General features: G+C 47.4%; 1 protein-coding gene across 2 annotated transcripts in view; it reads left to right on the top strand.

The window, feature by feature from the left end:
• The window catches only part of RAD9B (RAD9 checkpoint clamp component B), a 583,995-nt gene that overhangs the window by 569,236 nt on the left and 663 nt on the right, over positions 1 to 14,096 (top strand). The gene's annotated exons all lie outside the window — the stretch shown is intronic.

Genomic DNA, 14,096 nt, shown 5'->3' with positions numbered 1-14,096 from the left:
CTGCCCCAATTCTGATGACCCAGCATTTTTTGATCATGTTTGGCACCTCATCTCCTCCTGTGGCTCCGCGGCAATAGTTTGGGGTGGAGATTTTAATGTTACTCTCTCGGCGACCCTGCGCGCGGCAGCAGCTCTTACATCTATCTTAATTGACCATGCACTGTATGATGTCTGACGCCACCTCCGTCCTGATGCCCGTGAAGGCACCTGCGTAACTGGCGCGCGTGGCTGCTGGTCGCGAATTGATTTCTGGCTGACTACGCCGGATGTCCTGTCCTGGCTCGCTGATGCTGAGCATATGGCTCGCACCTTCTCCGATCACGCGCCGGTCCAGATCCATCTTAGGCCTCCCCATTCCCAGCGATGTGCCTTTACCTGGCGTCTGACTCCCAACGCCCTCCGGGACTCCGTGTTCTGCGCTGAAATCCATAAAGCGATCACCAACTATTTCGATCTCAACGCGGGTTCTGTCGACTCTGCCTCCACCCTATGGGAAGGTTTCAAGGTTGTCGTTCGGGGAGAGTGTATTTCCAAACAGGTGGGCGTTCTCCGCTCCATTCGCTCCACTATGGCTAGGCATAAGGGGGAAATTAAGGATCTTGATGCCGCCCGGGCAGCGTGCCCCAGCCCAGAGACGCTGGTGCTGCTACGGCAAAAGCATACCGAATTCTCGGATGAAGCCGGACGGGAACTGTCCTACCTTGGTAGAGAGGGTCGGGCTCGCTGCTTTGGGGAGGGGGACCGTCCGGGGCGTACCCTTGCTAACCTCCTATGTCCACCGCGCGCTGCCTCCTATATTACTGCTCTCAGTGATGGCGGCCCGGATAGGACCACCTCTCCGGAAGATATTAAATCCCGTTTTCTCGCCTTTTACTCTCACCTCTATTCTGCCGGCACTCCCTTGCCACGGGAGGAGTTCGACCAATATTTTGAGTCCATCGCCCTCGTCTGGCTCGAAGACTACCATCGTAAATTTCTTGATGAGCCATTCTCCAGGGATGAAATATTGGCAGCCATCAACAGCTCACCTAGCGACAAGGCCCCTGGTCTGGATGGCCTGCCTGCCTCGTTCTACAAATCGTTCGCTGATATCCTGGAACCGCATCTGGCGACCATGTATAACGAGTCTTTCAACACCGGGCTATTGCCGCCGTCCCTGCGCGAAGCAATGATAACTTTGCTCCTTAAACCTGACAAATCTGCCGACCACCGTGACTCCTACCGTCCTCTTTCCTTAGTAAACATAGACAATAAAATCTTCGCCAAATTGATAGCCTCCCGTCTTCTTCTCCTATTGCCCACCATCGCCCTCCCTGATCAATCTGGCTTCATACCTGGCAGGGCAACCTCACATATTCTTCGCACCATTTTCTCTGTCCTCCATCAAATTAAACCTAACTTGCCGGCCGTGGCCGCACTACTCGCCAAGGCGTTCGATACGTTGGAGTGGCCTTTCCTGTTCTACATTCTACTGCGTATGGGTTTCAGTGCTCACTTTCTGCGTAATATCAAACTCCTTTACACCAGTCCCTCCGCAAGTCTCCGCATTAATGGTCAGGTATCCGACCCCATCAACATTGCCCGTGGCACTCGCCAGGGGTTTCCGTTATCACCCATGCTTTTTGCCATCGCCATGGAGCCCCTGGCTGCCCAGATAAGGCAGCACCATACACACAGGGTCATTAGTTTCTCGTCCCGCTCTCTCCTGGTCTCAATGTATGCGGATGATGTCACCCTATATGTCCGCCATCCCCAGGAAAATGTTAGCCCCATGGTTCGGGAAATCATACGTTTTGGCGGGCTCTCGGGCATCCTGGTGAACTGGAGTAAGTTGGTCCTATTTCCCCTGACTGATGCTACTGTCCCCTTCACACCGGACTTTCCATTCATGTGGGCATCCGGCCCCACACGCTACTTGGGCATCTGGTTAAGCAGGGATTTGGATGAATTGTGGAGGTCAAACTTCGGGCGTGCTGTTGATTGGCTTGAATCCAGAGTCCCTTCGTGGAGCCGACTGCCGCTATCCTTGGCTGGTCGTATTGCCATAGCAAAAATGGTGGTCCTGCCTAAATTCCTTTATCTCTTCTTGAACATACCTATCCCCCTCACCTCTCATTTCTTTCTCAAACTGCGCTCTCTAGTCATTTCGCTTGTTTGGGCAGGTAAACAACCCAGAGTGGCCTACGATATCCTCACCCTCCCTAAGTCTGCCGGTGGGATGGGTGCGCCTGACTTTTGGATCTACGCCTTATGTGCCCAGGCCAGCTTCTTGCATTTCTGTACTCACCCCACCCCATATAGCCTCACGTCGCAACCGAGACCAATGTGGCCTCTCCTTGGCCCTTGTCCACTGCTCTGGTCGCACCTGCGGTGCGTCCCCGGGCGGAGGTTGACACGGTCGAGACGCTGCGCTGGACATGGCCTTGTCTGCGCCGGCTCTCTGGTCTCCCTCTCCTCTCTGCCAACGCCATGCCGAATGTAAACCACCCAGATTTCCCCTCCCTCCAGTCTTCCAGCATGTCCAGACACGTGGCGCGTTTGGGCCTGAGAACGGTGGCGGATCTTTACCCGGGGAATTCCTTTTACTCTCTTCCAGAGTCTCTGGGGTTGCAGGACATGCTACTATTTTATCAGTTACGTGCCACTTGCCGGAACTGCACTCCACATTCCTTCAGCCCCCGCCCACTCTCCCGGCTCTGGACTTCATTTATACTTCCTCCTACAAGTTAGTCACCAAACTGTATGCTTTGTCCTTGGTGTCTGCCCCCATCTCATCGGATCGTGCACGGGGGGGTGGAACGCGGATCTTGGAATTGACATTTCAGAGGCCAACTGGTTTTATTGTTGTAATCAAACCAAAAAGTTGTCCCCGAATTACCGGCTCCGCCTGATCCACTTCAAGTACTTGCACAGACTGTACCGCACCGCAGTGCAGCTCCACCGGCTCGGGCTCACCCCTGGAGATGCTTGTATGCGTTGCGCTGCTCCTGCCGCGGACTTTGCCCATTTAGCGTGACTCTGCCCCAAGGTCTCTGAGTTCTGGCAGGCGGTGTGCTCCACTGTCTCTGACATCACCGGTGCTGCAGTTCGCTCGGACCCTCCCCTGTGCCTTCTTGGCTTTGTTAAGTTTTGCCCTGATGCTTCCCGCCGCCTGATTTTGATGCTATTGGTCTTCGCCAGACGTAGGGTGCCATGTGTTGGGGTCAGCGGCCTGCTCCAAGGGTCGAGAGTTCGTTGGTGGATGCCTCTCGATGCCAGACTCTCCTCTCCAAGTTTTGGGATTTAATGCCTGCCAGGTCCCGCTCTGTCGACATTTGGGCCCGCCCTGGTTGCCTATTTCCTTTCCTGCTCCCACCCCAGCGGCACTACCTCTCCTGCGCTCCCCGCAGGCCCTGGATCCGTGGCAGCTGCCGGTGTTGGTTAGCGAATGCTCCCACCTCCCCTATTCCCCATCAGCGCCCCTGCTGCTTTAGACTTTCATCTGTTATTGTGCTTCTATGCGTGCTGCCCCTTGGGAGGCTGTAGCCCTGGACTGTGGAGCTGTGACTTTAACATTCCTGGTTTTACTGAATTGCTGTAAACGTAACCCAATTGCAACTCAATGTCTGTATTGTAATTTATCTTGCTACCGCGCGCGGTGGTTCTGCACGTTGTATTATGTCTATGTCTGCCATGTTGATATTCCCTAATAAAGGTTTTTGGAAAAAAAAAAAAAGTTATCCTGTTGCTTAAAAAAATCCAGGTGGACCCCTCTGACCCAACCAACTATAGGCCGATTTCCCTCCTCCCTGCCTCCTCTAAAGTAGTAGAGAAACATATAAACCATCAGATATCATCATATCTTCAAAGGAATGGCCTACTACATGCCAGCCAATTTGGCTCTCGCCCTAATTACAATACCGAAATAGCGATGCTGGCGGTTGTTGATTCCATCTAACTTAGGGTCTCATTATGATTGCGGATAATCCGCATACTCCGGGTCGGCGGAAGCCACCGCCGGCCCGGAGTATGCGGATTATCCGCCACAGTGAAATAGAAGACCCACCGCCAGATCAGGAAGGCGGTGGGAGTGTGGTTGGACCAGCGGCGGCGGCAGGTCCGTCCGCCGCTGATCCGCGGTGTGAGGAGGGCAATTTGGTGACGGTGTCTGCAAGACACCGTCAGCCAAATTAGGAATTGCACAAACACATGCTTTTCCGCGGCGGCTTTTCCGCCGTGGAAAAGCATGTGGACTTTGGCTTTTGGGGGCCCGTTGCGGGCCCCCAGGGTGTCGGGGGGTGGGGGGTGCACATGGGGGGTACCTATGGTACCCCCAAACATTTACATGCTCAAAGCGGCAGGCACCGCGCGGTGCCTGCCGCTTTGTGCATGTAAATGTAACACATGCAGTTTTAACATTGCGGCGGGTGCTGCTACAAGCAGCACCTGCCGCAATGTTAAAACATACAGGATGTGACCGCCAGAGTGGCGGTCACATCCTAATTTACACGGAGGGACCGCCGCTGCCCCTGCGGACGGTCCCTCCACCTCTGGGGTGGCGGACGGACGCAAGTCCGTCCGCCATCCTAATCGGCCCCTTGGTCTGGGAGTGGATGACAGGGCACTGATGGTCCTTTTAGATCTATTGGCGGATTTCGATATGATCTCTCACCATATTCTCTTGGCCCGTCTCCACTCAATTGATATTGAGGGGGAGGCTTGGAAGTGGCTGGCATCTTTCCTAGAGGGAAGGGGACCAGAGGTATTGTGCTGCATCTATTCGGCCAAATCCCTCAATCTTAGTGTTGATGTCCCCCCAGGGCTGTGCCCTGAGCCTGACTCTGTTTAATATTCACCTCAAGACAGAGCTGCTTTTTTTTGGTTCAGATGCTGAAACACCCTGGCAGTTCTTCTGGCCATCTGACGCCGCACCCCCTCTTATCAAAAATCAGGAGGTGAAAAACGTGTGCTTTAAAATTGATAGTATATTGCTATTCCATACCCAAGTAAACTCGGTAGTGGGCACACGTTTCGCCCTCCTTCAACTTCTTCTGAAGTTTATGTTCTTACTGTCCTCGGCCAGACAACACATGATTTCAGCCCTGATCATCTCAGACTATGGGAACGTCTTGACAATGGGAACAATATCTATTCAGGCATGCCAAAATAACTGATAGATAGGTTTCAGCTGGTCCAGAATGCAGCGGCTCGAACTATTTTTGGGCTCCCCTGTGACACTCATGTGTCAAGCCTTCTTAAGAGTCTTCACTGGCAGCCAGATTATTTCAAGACACCTCTTGTGATCCAGAAAGCTCTATACGGAACCAGCCCAGGCTATTTAAAAAAGAGGATTATGTTCTCTGCCCCACAGAGAAATCTTCGCTTTGAGAATCTTTGCCTTGCCAGAACTCGCGAATCAAGAAGGCTCAGGGTCAGGGGGAAAGGTCCTCTCTTTCCTTGGCCCCTCCCTCTGGAACAAACTGCCTTTGACTCTTACAAGTATCAAGGCAACGCCCGTGTTTTGGAAAAAAATGGAAGAATTGGCTTTTTTCCAGCCCTTAGTTCCTTCTTGACCCCGATGACACCCTTCGGCAACAGTGCCAGCACATTCCGTGGAGTAATAGTTGCGCTTTATAAATATCCCTACATAGACATAGACATGGTACAGATCAATCAATCAATCTTCTGGGAGGGTGGGAGAGATTAAGGATGGTGATGAGGAAGACCTGTGCTTTGAATAAATTAGATTACCCGTACATTACCAGTTGGTTACCTTGGGGCATATTACCAACAACTAGCGATCATTTTTGTCTCTAACTTGTTTAGAGACAAAAATTATCGCCGCACATCGGCGATTTTTATCGCAGATAAACCTTGCTATTAGCAAGGTTTATCGCAAATGCGATAAAAAACGCCCGCAATGCATGAATATCGCTGAAAAGTCAGCGATATTCATGCATTATCGAGCAAATGCTCTTAGCCATGTTATCCACCTCCCATTGGATAACATGGCTAAGAACTACTCAGGGCAGGTGTTAGCTTTTGGAGATATTCGCGCTTAGCGCAAATATCTCCAAAAGTTGGTAATAGGAGATAGCGATGTTAGCGACTGTTTCCAGTCGCTAACATCTTGGCACGCCCACTTTGCATATCATTAGTGATAAATATCACTGACATGCAAAGTGGGGCCCATGATGGTCGCTATCTCCTATTAGCTGTCGCTAACTGGTGTTAGCGACAGCTTGGTAATAGGGAGATAATTTTATCTCCGCTTTCTTGGCTTTTAAAGCCAAAAAAGCGGAGATAAAACCCCTTGATAATATACCCCCTTGTTCTTTTGTTTTCCTATCTCAGTCCTTATATTTGAAGAAATACCCAAGCCAATCATTGATTGATTTGACCATTATTTGCATTCGAAAGACCCGAGAAATACGTCTTATGTTATACCTGTGAATTTATTCAAGCTCAATCCAAGAAAATAACAGAAGGCTTAAATAGACTGAACCACAGCCAAAACATGGGAACCAGATACTGTAGATGCATTTCTCACTAGCTGCAGAGGATAAACTGACATGAATGTGCGTGGGAAGGCCTAAGTGGCAGCACAGCAAATATTCCTCATGGAAGCCTTGAAAGGTGCCCAAGATGTAGCTATACCTCTGGTGGATATTCCCAAGATTTGAGATGGAAGCTCACGCCCGGGGTCTCATATGCTTTCGGAAAAGCAATTTTGATCCACCTAGAAAAAGTTGGGGAAAGAGGATGGACAACTCTACCCGAGAGACCATGAGTTACGAAAAGAGAATCCACGTGGATATTTGACAAATAATCCCCCTCCCCAAGCGCCTTGAAACCCTCTGGGTATGTAGTGCGCTATATAAATTTTATGACTTGACTTGACTTGACTTGCAAAAAGGCATGTCCTATGCAAGTATATTGTGAGTGCTCTATGCACATCTAAAGTGTGTAATCTATTCTCTTCCTCCAAAATAGGATTAGGCAAAAAGACAGGTAACATCCTATCTTCTGAGCAATGGAAAATAGAAAGGATCTTGGGCAAAAACAGATGGACTTTGAGCACCACCTTGTCTTAGAAGAACTTCACAAATGGAGGAGTGGAAAGATAAGTTCCAGTCTCCCCAACCCTGCAACCAACTGGAAAATTACCTTGTCTGAGAGGAACGTAAGATAGGCTGAGTTTAAAGGTTCGAATGGGGGAGCCTGAAAAGTCTGAAGGATCAAAGGAAGATCCAAGGCTGAATTACTGGTCTCCCAAGTAAGAAACTTTTCAGCAAACAGGCGGCCAGGGGAACAATTGATTGGACTTCCTCCAGCCTGAACGCCTGGCTTCTAATGGTGGCAATGCCTAGGCCTAGAAGAAATCCGTCCATAAGAAAATCAAGGATTCTTTTGGAGTCAGAAGACGAAGAATTCTCATATTCCCCCAACCAATACTCAAAATTGTAAAAATGGCAACTATACGCTTTCAAGGTGGAGGGCTTTTGGGAATGCTGAAAACTTTCAGCAACCTCAAGAGAACAGCCTGAGTTATTAGTTTCCTTATTTCAAATACCACACCCGAGACTGAACCTCCGAAGAGTGGCTAGAGGAAGGAAGGATGCCTCAGAAGAGAGCGATGGGTTGAGAACAGTCAACGGGGACAGGTGGATATTTGAAGTTAAAGGGATACCAAGGTATTCTTAACCAAGCTGGCACTATTAGATGAACTTCTGCTTGATCCTGACATATCTTCTGAATTACACTGGGGATCAGTTGGAAAGCTATAGAGAGGTCCAGTGGCAAGGTGACTGGCAGGGCATCTATTACCCATGCCCGATTGCAAGGAATCAGACTGCAAAAGTGCAGAAGAAGAGAATTCTCCTCTGTGGTGAACAGGTCAAGCCAGGAGAGACTGAACCTTCTTTTGACCTACCTGGAGGAGAGGCCACAGACAGAGGGATATAAAGAGGGGAACATCAGACTCGGGAGTCCTGCAGGCCCATTCTCGTTCCCTGGAAGATAAACTACCAATACAAAAAGGAGATACTGGCCCAAAGTCCTATCTTCAGAGAAAGGAGAAAAAGGGAAGGGTGCATCCACCCTTGCTGGTTGATGTAATGCTTGACTATCTGATTGTCGGTATGTATACACACAGCCTATTTTTAAAAGAATTGGCAAAGGAACAGTATACCAATAACACAAAAAGGCCACCTTGGGTCAAGACAAAAGAAGAAAAAGTGAGCGGAGTGTAGGAGGGGGTTCCCTTTTATAGGACGAGTTCCCTCACCCATCCGTGGGTGGCATGCTTCATCATCGGGAACCTCCTCGCACTGCGAACCTGGACGCAGTGCGGGCTACAACCCCCCTCTCTGAGAGGGAGGAGCTCAGGGATGTTTTAGTTGTATATGACAAGAGGTATACTAAAACCTTATGATGAGCAGGGTGTGGAGGGAAAGTGTGAGAAAGAGATTGCTAGTGAAGTTAAAACTTACTACCAAGTATGTTGAAAAACAATTTTACTGGTACACCCAGGGGTCAGGGTTAAAAATAATTGTAATCCCATGCCAGGAGAATTCAACCTAGCATGGATGTTAGTGGTCATAGGGTCGACATGTTTCAGCCATGGTGCCATCCGTAGAGGTGCTGTGGCTTTCTTCAAAACCTAATGAGAGATGTGTGAAAGAGTAACAACCAACCACCTCAGGTTGGGGTTTGAAGAATGCGACGACTGGCAGAATAGACGACAGTAGTAATTTAGCTGATGTTCAGCGGTGTTCCTATAAATCAAAAATTGCATTTAATGACAAGCATGAAAAGCAGCACAGTTACACTCCTTAGTAAATGTGCCAAATCAATACAATGTGTGATTTAAATACACTGGCTACATACAAACAATTATGAAAGTCATAAAGAAAATCAGGACTTTCCCGTCATTTGAGGGGAGCTAATGGCAACTCATCCTCAGTGCACTTGAGGAGAGATCCACAAACCCTAAAAAAAGGTAGAGGAGGGGGCAAGTATGGCTGTGAATGACAGTCATGTGCATACAAACTAAAAAACAGTAAACTTAATGACATTGGAGAGAAAGCACGTATACTTATGCAAGCTACCAACACCACTCAACGGAATTTGCCAAACATATTGCGAAGGTGAAATGCATAATGGACACAAAAACCATTGTGGAATCCCGCAAAGAACAGAACAACAGGCTGGCAAACACTCCGTGTGCAGATGCCAGGAAGCTAAGGATGAGAAGGTGTCGTAAAGTGTGACACTACCCAGGCAACAAAAGGATGCCCAAGACCGGATAGGAGAAATGATTGAGTGAGAACGTAAAGCACTCACCAATCACTACCCAACATTAGCGCTGTAGAGAGGGGCCTCAGTTTCGCCGACCTCAGTGACAGGGAGTGAAGGTTGGCCATAATAGCAGTATATATAAAGCTACCTGGATAATGAAGCTCCGAAATGCAGAGCATGCTTCAAGTGTGCTAAAAGTGCGGACCCCAATGAGAGGAAGAGAGGGCTGGCCGGGAAGGGCAGTGTGCCCTAAAGCAACCTAAAAGATGAAGCGCGCTTAAATGCGTACAGGAACAATGAGGTGTTGAGCGGTATCAAAAAAATAAAATGCCCAAAACGAACCGAGTGAAGCTCCGGTATGCGGAGCGTGCTTAAAATTTGTGGGTTGATGGCGGTGTCGGGCGAATATGTCTCACCCGACAATTGGTTCACGGCACCGGGGCCAGGGATTGTTGTTATGGTAACAAGCAAGCCGTAGGGCAGCCCAGGTGGCGGTGTCCATAAGCCTAGCACCAGGCTGCAAACTACGGGCTAGTGGATAGGAAAACTACTTCTGCTCGGAGTTGGAGAACTGCTGCGTGCAGTAAGTAAGTAAGTAAGTAATGTTTTATTTATATTGCACAGTTACTTAAAACCATTACCATTGCAGTAGTACGTCCGTGGAGAGCTGGAGAAAAGTCGGGACAAGGGGCACAGAAGAAGTATGCTGGGTGGACAGAAACTCCACCCCCAGAGATCCGACGCAACTGCTCTGATGCGGTCAAGTACAAGAAACATTAAAAAAATATATATATATATTTAATGCAATTTTATATAGCGCGAACATTACCCAAAGGTGTCAGAGCGCTTTACATAAGAATCAGTTGCTATACATAAGGACTCAGGATTACGTGCGTTGCATAAAAGATACAAACAGAAAAAAACTGCAAATGTACAAGTTATAGTCACACAAGGAGGAGCATTCAAGGAAGGCATACGAATGGATATACTGAGTCACATAGGAATGGTAGATAGTACAAAGGTCTACTGCATATACTAGTGATTAGAGTTCTCTATATACATAGGGAAGGAATATGAATGGATATACTCTAAGAGTCACATAGGAATGGTAGAGAGTACACAGGTCTACTGCATATACTAGTGATTAGAGTTCTCTATATACATAGGGAAGGAATATGAATGGATATACTCTAAGAGTCACATAGGAATGGTAGAGAGTACACAGGTCTACTGCATATACTAGTGATTAGAGTTATCTCTATATACATAGGGAAGGGATACGAATGGATATACTCTAAGAGTCACATAGGAATGGTAGAGAGTACAAAGGTCTACTGTATATACTAGTGATTAGAGTTCTATATATACAAAGATATACAAATAGTAGATTTTCTCAGGTCACAACCCAAAAAACCAGGAGAGCAGAGTTCCATTAAGTGGGGTCGGAGGGGGGACGCAGTCACAACACCAAGGGAGGGTGGGAGGGATACAAGGGTATGGAGAAAAGGCAAATCAGAAAAAGGAAGAAACATTTAAGGATCGTCAAGGGGGAAACGAGGGAAAAGGGGAAAGGACAAGGGAATGGACAGGATGTCGGGTCAGGGTCCAGAGAAAGGGTCCTTTGAAGTGCACTGATGCTTGCCCTGCCTCCAACCACTACAGGGGTGTATACAGCCCTTTGTATGGGGACAGGACACAGCCTATTCAGGTTTAGGTGTTAGCTCTTCCCTCTACTTTGGCTGGGAATCTCTTGGACCGCCAATATCCTTGTTCCTTGGTCCAGGAATCCCTTAGGAGAGCATGCGACAACCACTGGGAAGCTCTCCTTGAGCGACAACCTGCAAAAGAGAATTCTGACAGACTTATATGCGTTAGCACGTTCAGCAACAGATCGGATCTCCTACAAAAATGTATTAACAAGAACTGGCATATCTTGAATAAGGGTAGTGGTAGTTTGACTGAGCCTATGTTTGCATTCAAACGCAGCACCAACCTTAGGGATCGGTTGGTGCACACAAGACAGCGCACTAAACAACCATCCCCACATAACACACTCTGGAACCTCCCTCCTGTTAAGGGACACTATCCCTGTGGGAACTGTAGCATGTGTGGACAGACGTCACAAAGGGCAACAATAGACATAGGTACAGATCGGCCTTGGGAGCTGAGACACAATACTAACTGCAACTCCGAGGGCTTGATATACTTAATCACTTGCCCCTGTGGTCTAAGGTACGTTGGTATGCCTACGAGGAAGGTTAAAACACGCATGCTGGAGCACAAGAGCACTATCAAATGCGGTAAACATATCAGCAGGCTGACTAAACACTTCCTGAAAGCGGGCCATGATGCCAATGATTTCAAATGGGTAGCTCACTTTTTCTTCTTTTGTCTTGACCTAGGGTCGCCTTTTTGTGGTATTGGCTCATTGTAGGGGAGCCGCCCCCTGTCGGACGTTAAATCTCCTCTGGCCTTCTGTGTGGTTACAAAAGGAACCGTAGATACAAATGTACTGCAGTTAGTTTCTTCTAGTTTGAGGAATTAAGAATCTTCTGCTTGCTCCACTTGCCCTGGGCTAAAACGTGTCAGTTGTGAGGATCAGGAGTTTGGGGTAGATTAAAGAAAACCCCTCTATAAATGAGCTAGGATCAGCCACCACTGGGGATCCTGACATACTGCTGTTTTTGACAAGAGTCCTAATCCTGAGACGTGGGACTCCAGTACCTCAGGGGGAGGTGAACCTAAGGATAGAGATATGGCAGCCCCCCTGGTAGTACAGCTAGAGTTGGTGCAATCTCCCTGATATCTGAGCCACATTCTTGCTGTGGCTTGCATTCTCTGTAAGAGCTAAGATAGCCAAGACAGCTATACTCTCCTTTCCTCTGACCGAAAGACCTGACCCAAGTCTGTACGAAAGACAGCTCCAAATACCTGTAGACTTTGGGAAGGTGATAGGTGAAACTTCTTGAGGTTTAGATGAAATCCATGCTCCTGCACTAGTCTGGTCATCTGCTCTACATCTTGCTAAGCTTTAGAAAAAGAAGAGGCTATTAGCCAATCGTCCAGAGAGTGCTAAACTTGTGAATACCTTAGAATGTAAGATATCCACCGAAGACACCAGGAGTTTTCTGAAAACTTTCGGGTCTGAGGCTAGTCCAAGGTAAGGACCTGGAATTTAAAGTGTTTTCCAAATACTGTAAATTAGAAAACTCAAATATTTGCCCATCCTTACCAGGGGAAGAATGGCCTGAAGGGATACCATCTTGACTGATGTGTGTTGTATGAAGAGATTCACCCATTTGAGATTGAGATACAGAACAGGATGGAACTCGCTGGGTACCATCTGCATTAAGAATAGGATGCAGTAAAATCTTTCAAAGCTCTTGTCCTGTGGGACAGGGATTATGGCCACTTTATCTTGCAAAAGCTGTATACTCTCCATAAAAGCCTCAGACGAAGAGTTTTTCGAGGTGGAGGCATCAGACAAACATGTTATTGTGGAAGGTCCTTGAAATCTAGTCTGTAACCCTGAGAGACTACTTTCAGAGCCCAGGCGTCTACAACAGATTTAAGCAATACATTCTGAAAGTGATGGAGACATTCCCCCCCACTGGAGGTTTATTAGTATAGTCATGCTTTGGGAGGTGGAGGATGAGGGTTAGAGGAAGCGAGCTGGAACCAGGATTTATCTACAACTTTATCTACAATCCCTGGCTCGAAAGGGCTAGTTATTAGCTTTCGCTGCTATAGAACAAAATTCCACTTGTAGCCAAAACTTCTTTCTCTTGGGCTATATGGATCAGAGATATAAGCTTCTTATCTTCAACTGATTTTTTTACCATGTCTTAAAGTTGTTGACCAAAGACATTGGAACCAGTAAAAGGAAACTATTTAAAGACTGATTTCTAAGCCCATCAGTCTTCCATGACCGCATCTATACAAATCTCTAAACTAAGATGAAGGGTCCTGAAGCAGCCACCGAAGCACAGAGATTATTGAAGGAGACTTAAGATATCAAACATACTTGTCTCTCCATAACCACCAATGTTGACCAAAAATCAGCTTCTTCATGAATTTGCCCAGCAATAGTCTAAGCGTCACTTAGAACGGGCTGGATGGCATAGGTGGAGTAGGCATTAGCTCCGATCACAATGTTTGTCGCTGTATACACCCTCTGCACAGCTCCCTTCTATCTTCCTATCAACAGAATTTGCTGTAAGGGAGTCTTCAGAAACAACCGTAGCCTGGGAAGATCATCTAACCATTAGGTTGTCGACCTTCACAGAGGCTGGAAATTCATCTGAGCAGTTCTCCAACAGGTAGGGTCAGTAGAGGAAACTTTAGAAGACCTGCTTGTCAACCTCTTTTCATTCATTTGTGATGATTTGGCAGATTGCATCGTGAAGAGCTAAAGATTCCAGGAAATAGTAATACATAGCAACCTAACAAAACAAGCATTGGCATAGCCAATAGGTCTCACTTTTGAGACCTTGTAAATATTTAGGTATGCAGCACAATCTCCTTAGTGCAACAACACCAACTGTTGCATGGCTAAACACTTATAAGGTCCCAAAGGCGAGACCTATTGGCTATGCCAATGCTTATTTATTGAGCCTCAGCGACCTTTCTTCTGTGAGGGCAACTTAACATGGGTCTTCAATACCACAGTTAAAATTATTTCATCATGATACGACATGTATATTGATGGGTATAATGTAGATGTGTTAGTGTTTTCTTATTTTTAAAGAAGTACGTAAAGAAATCACGTTTTGTAATATCTCCTGCAATAACAAATCAGCATTCTTAGGAAAACGAAA

The sequence above is a fragment of the Lissotriton helveticus genome, chromosome 11 (genome assembly GCF_964261635.1).
Source record: "Lissotriton helveticus chromosome 11, aLisHel1.1, whole genome shotgun sequence".
NCBI classification, from domain to species: Eukaryota; Metazoa; Chordata; class Amphibia; order Caudata; family Salamandridae; genus Lissotriton; species Lissotriton helveticus.
This window is presented reverse-complemented; position numbering and strand designations above follow the sequence as displayed.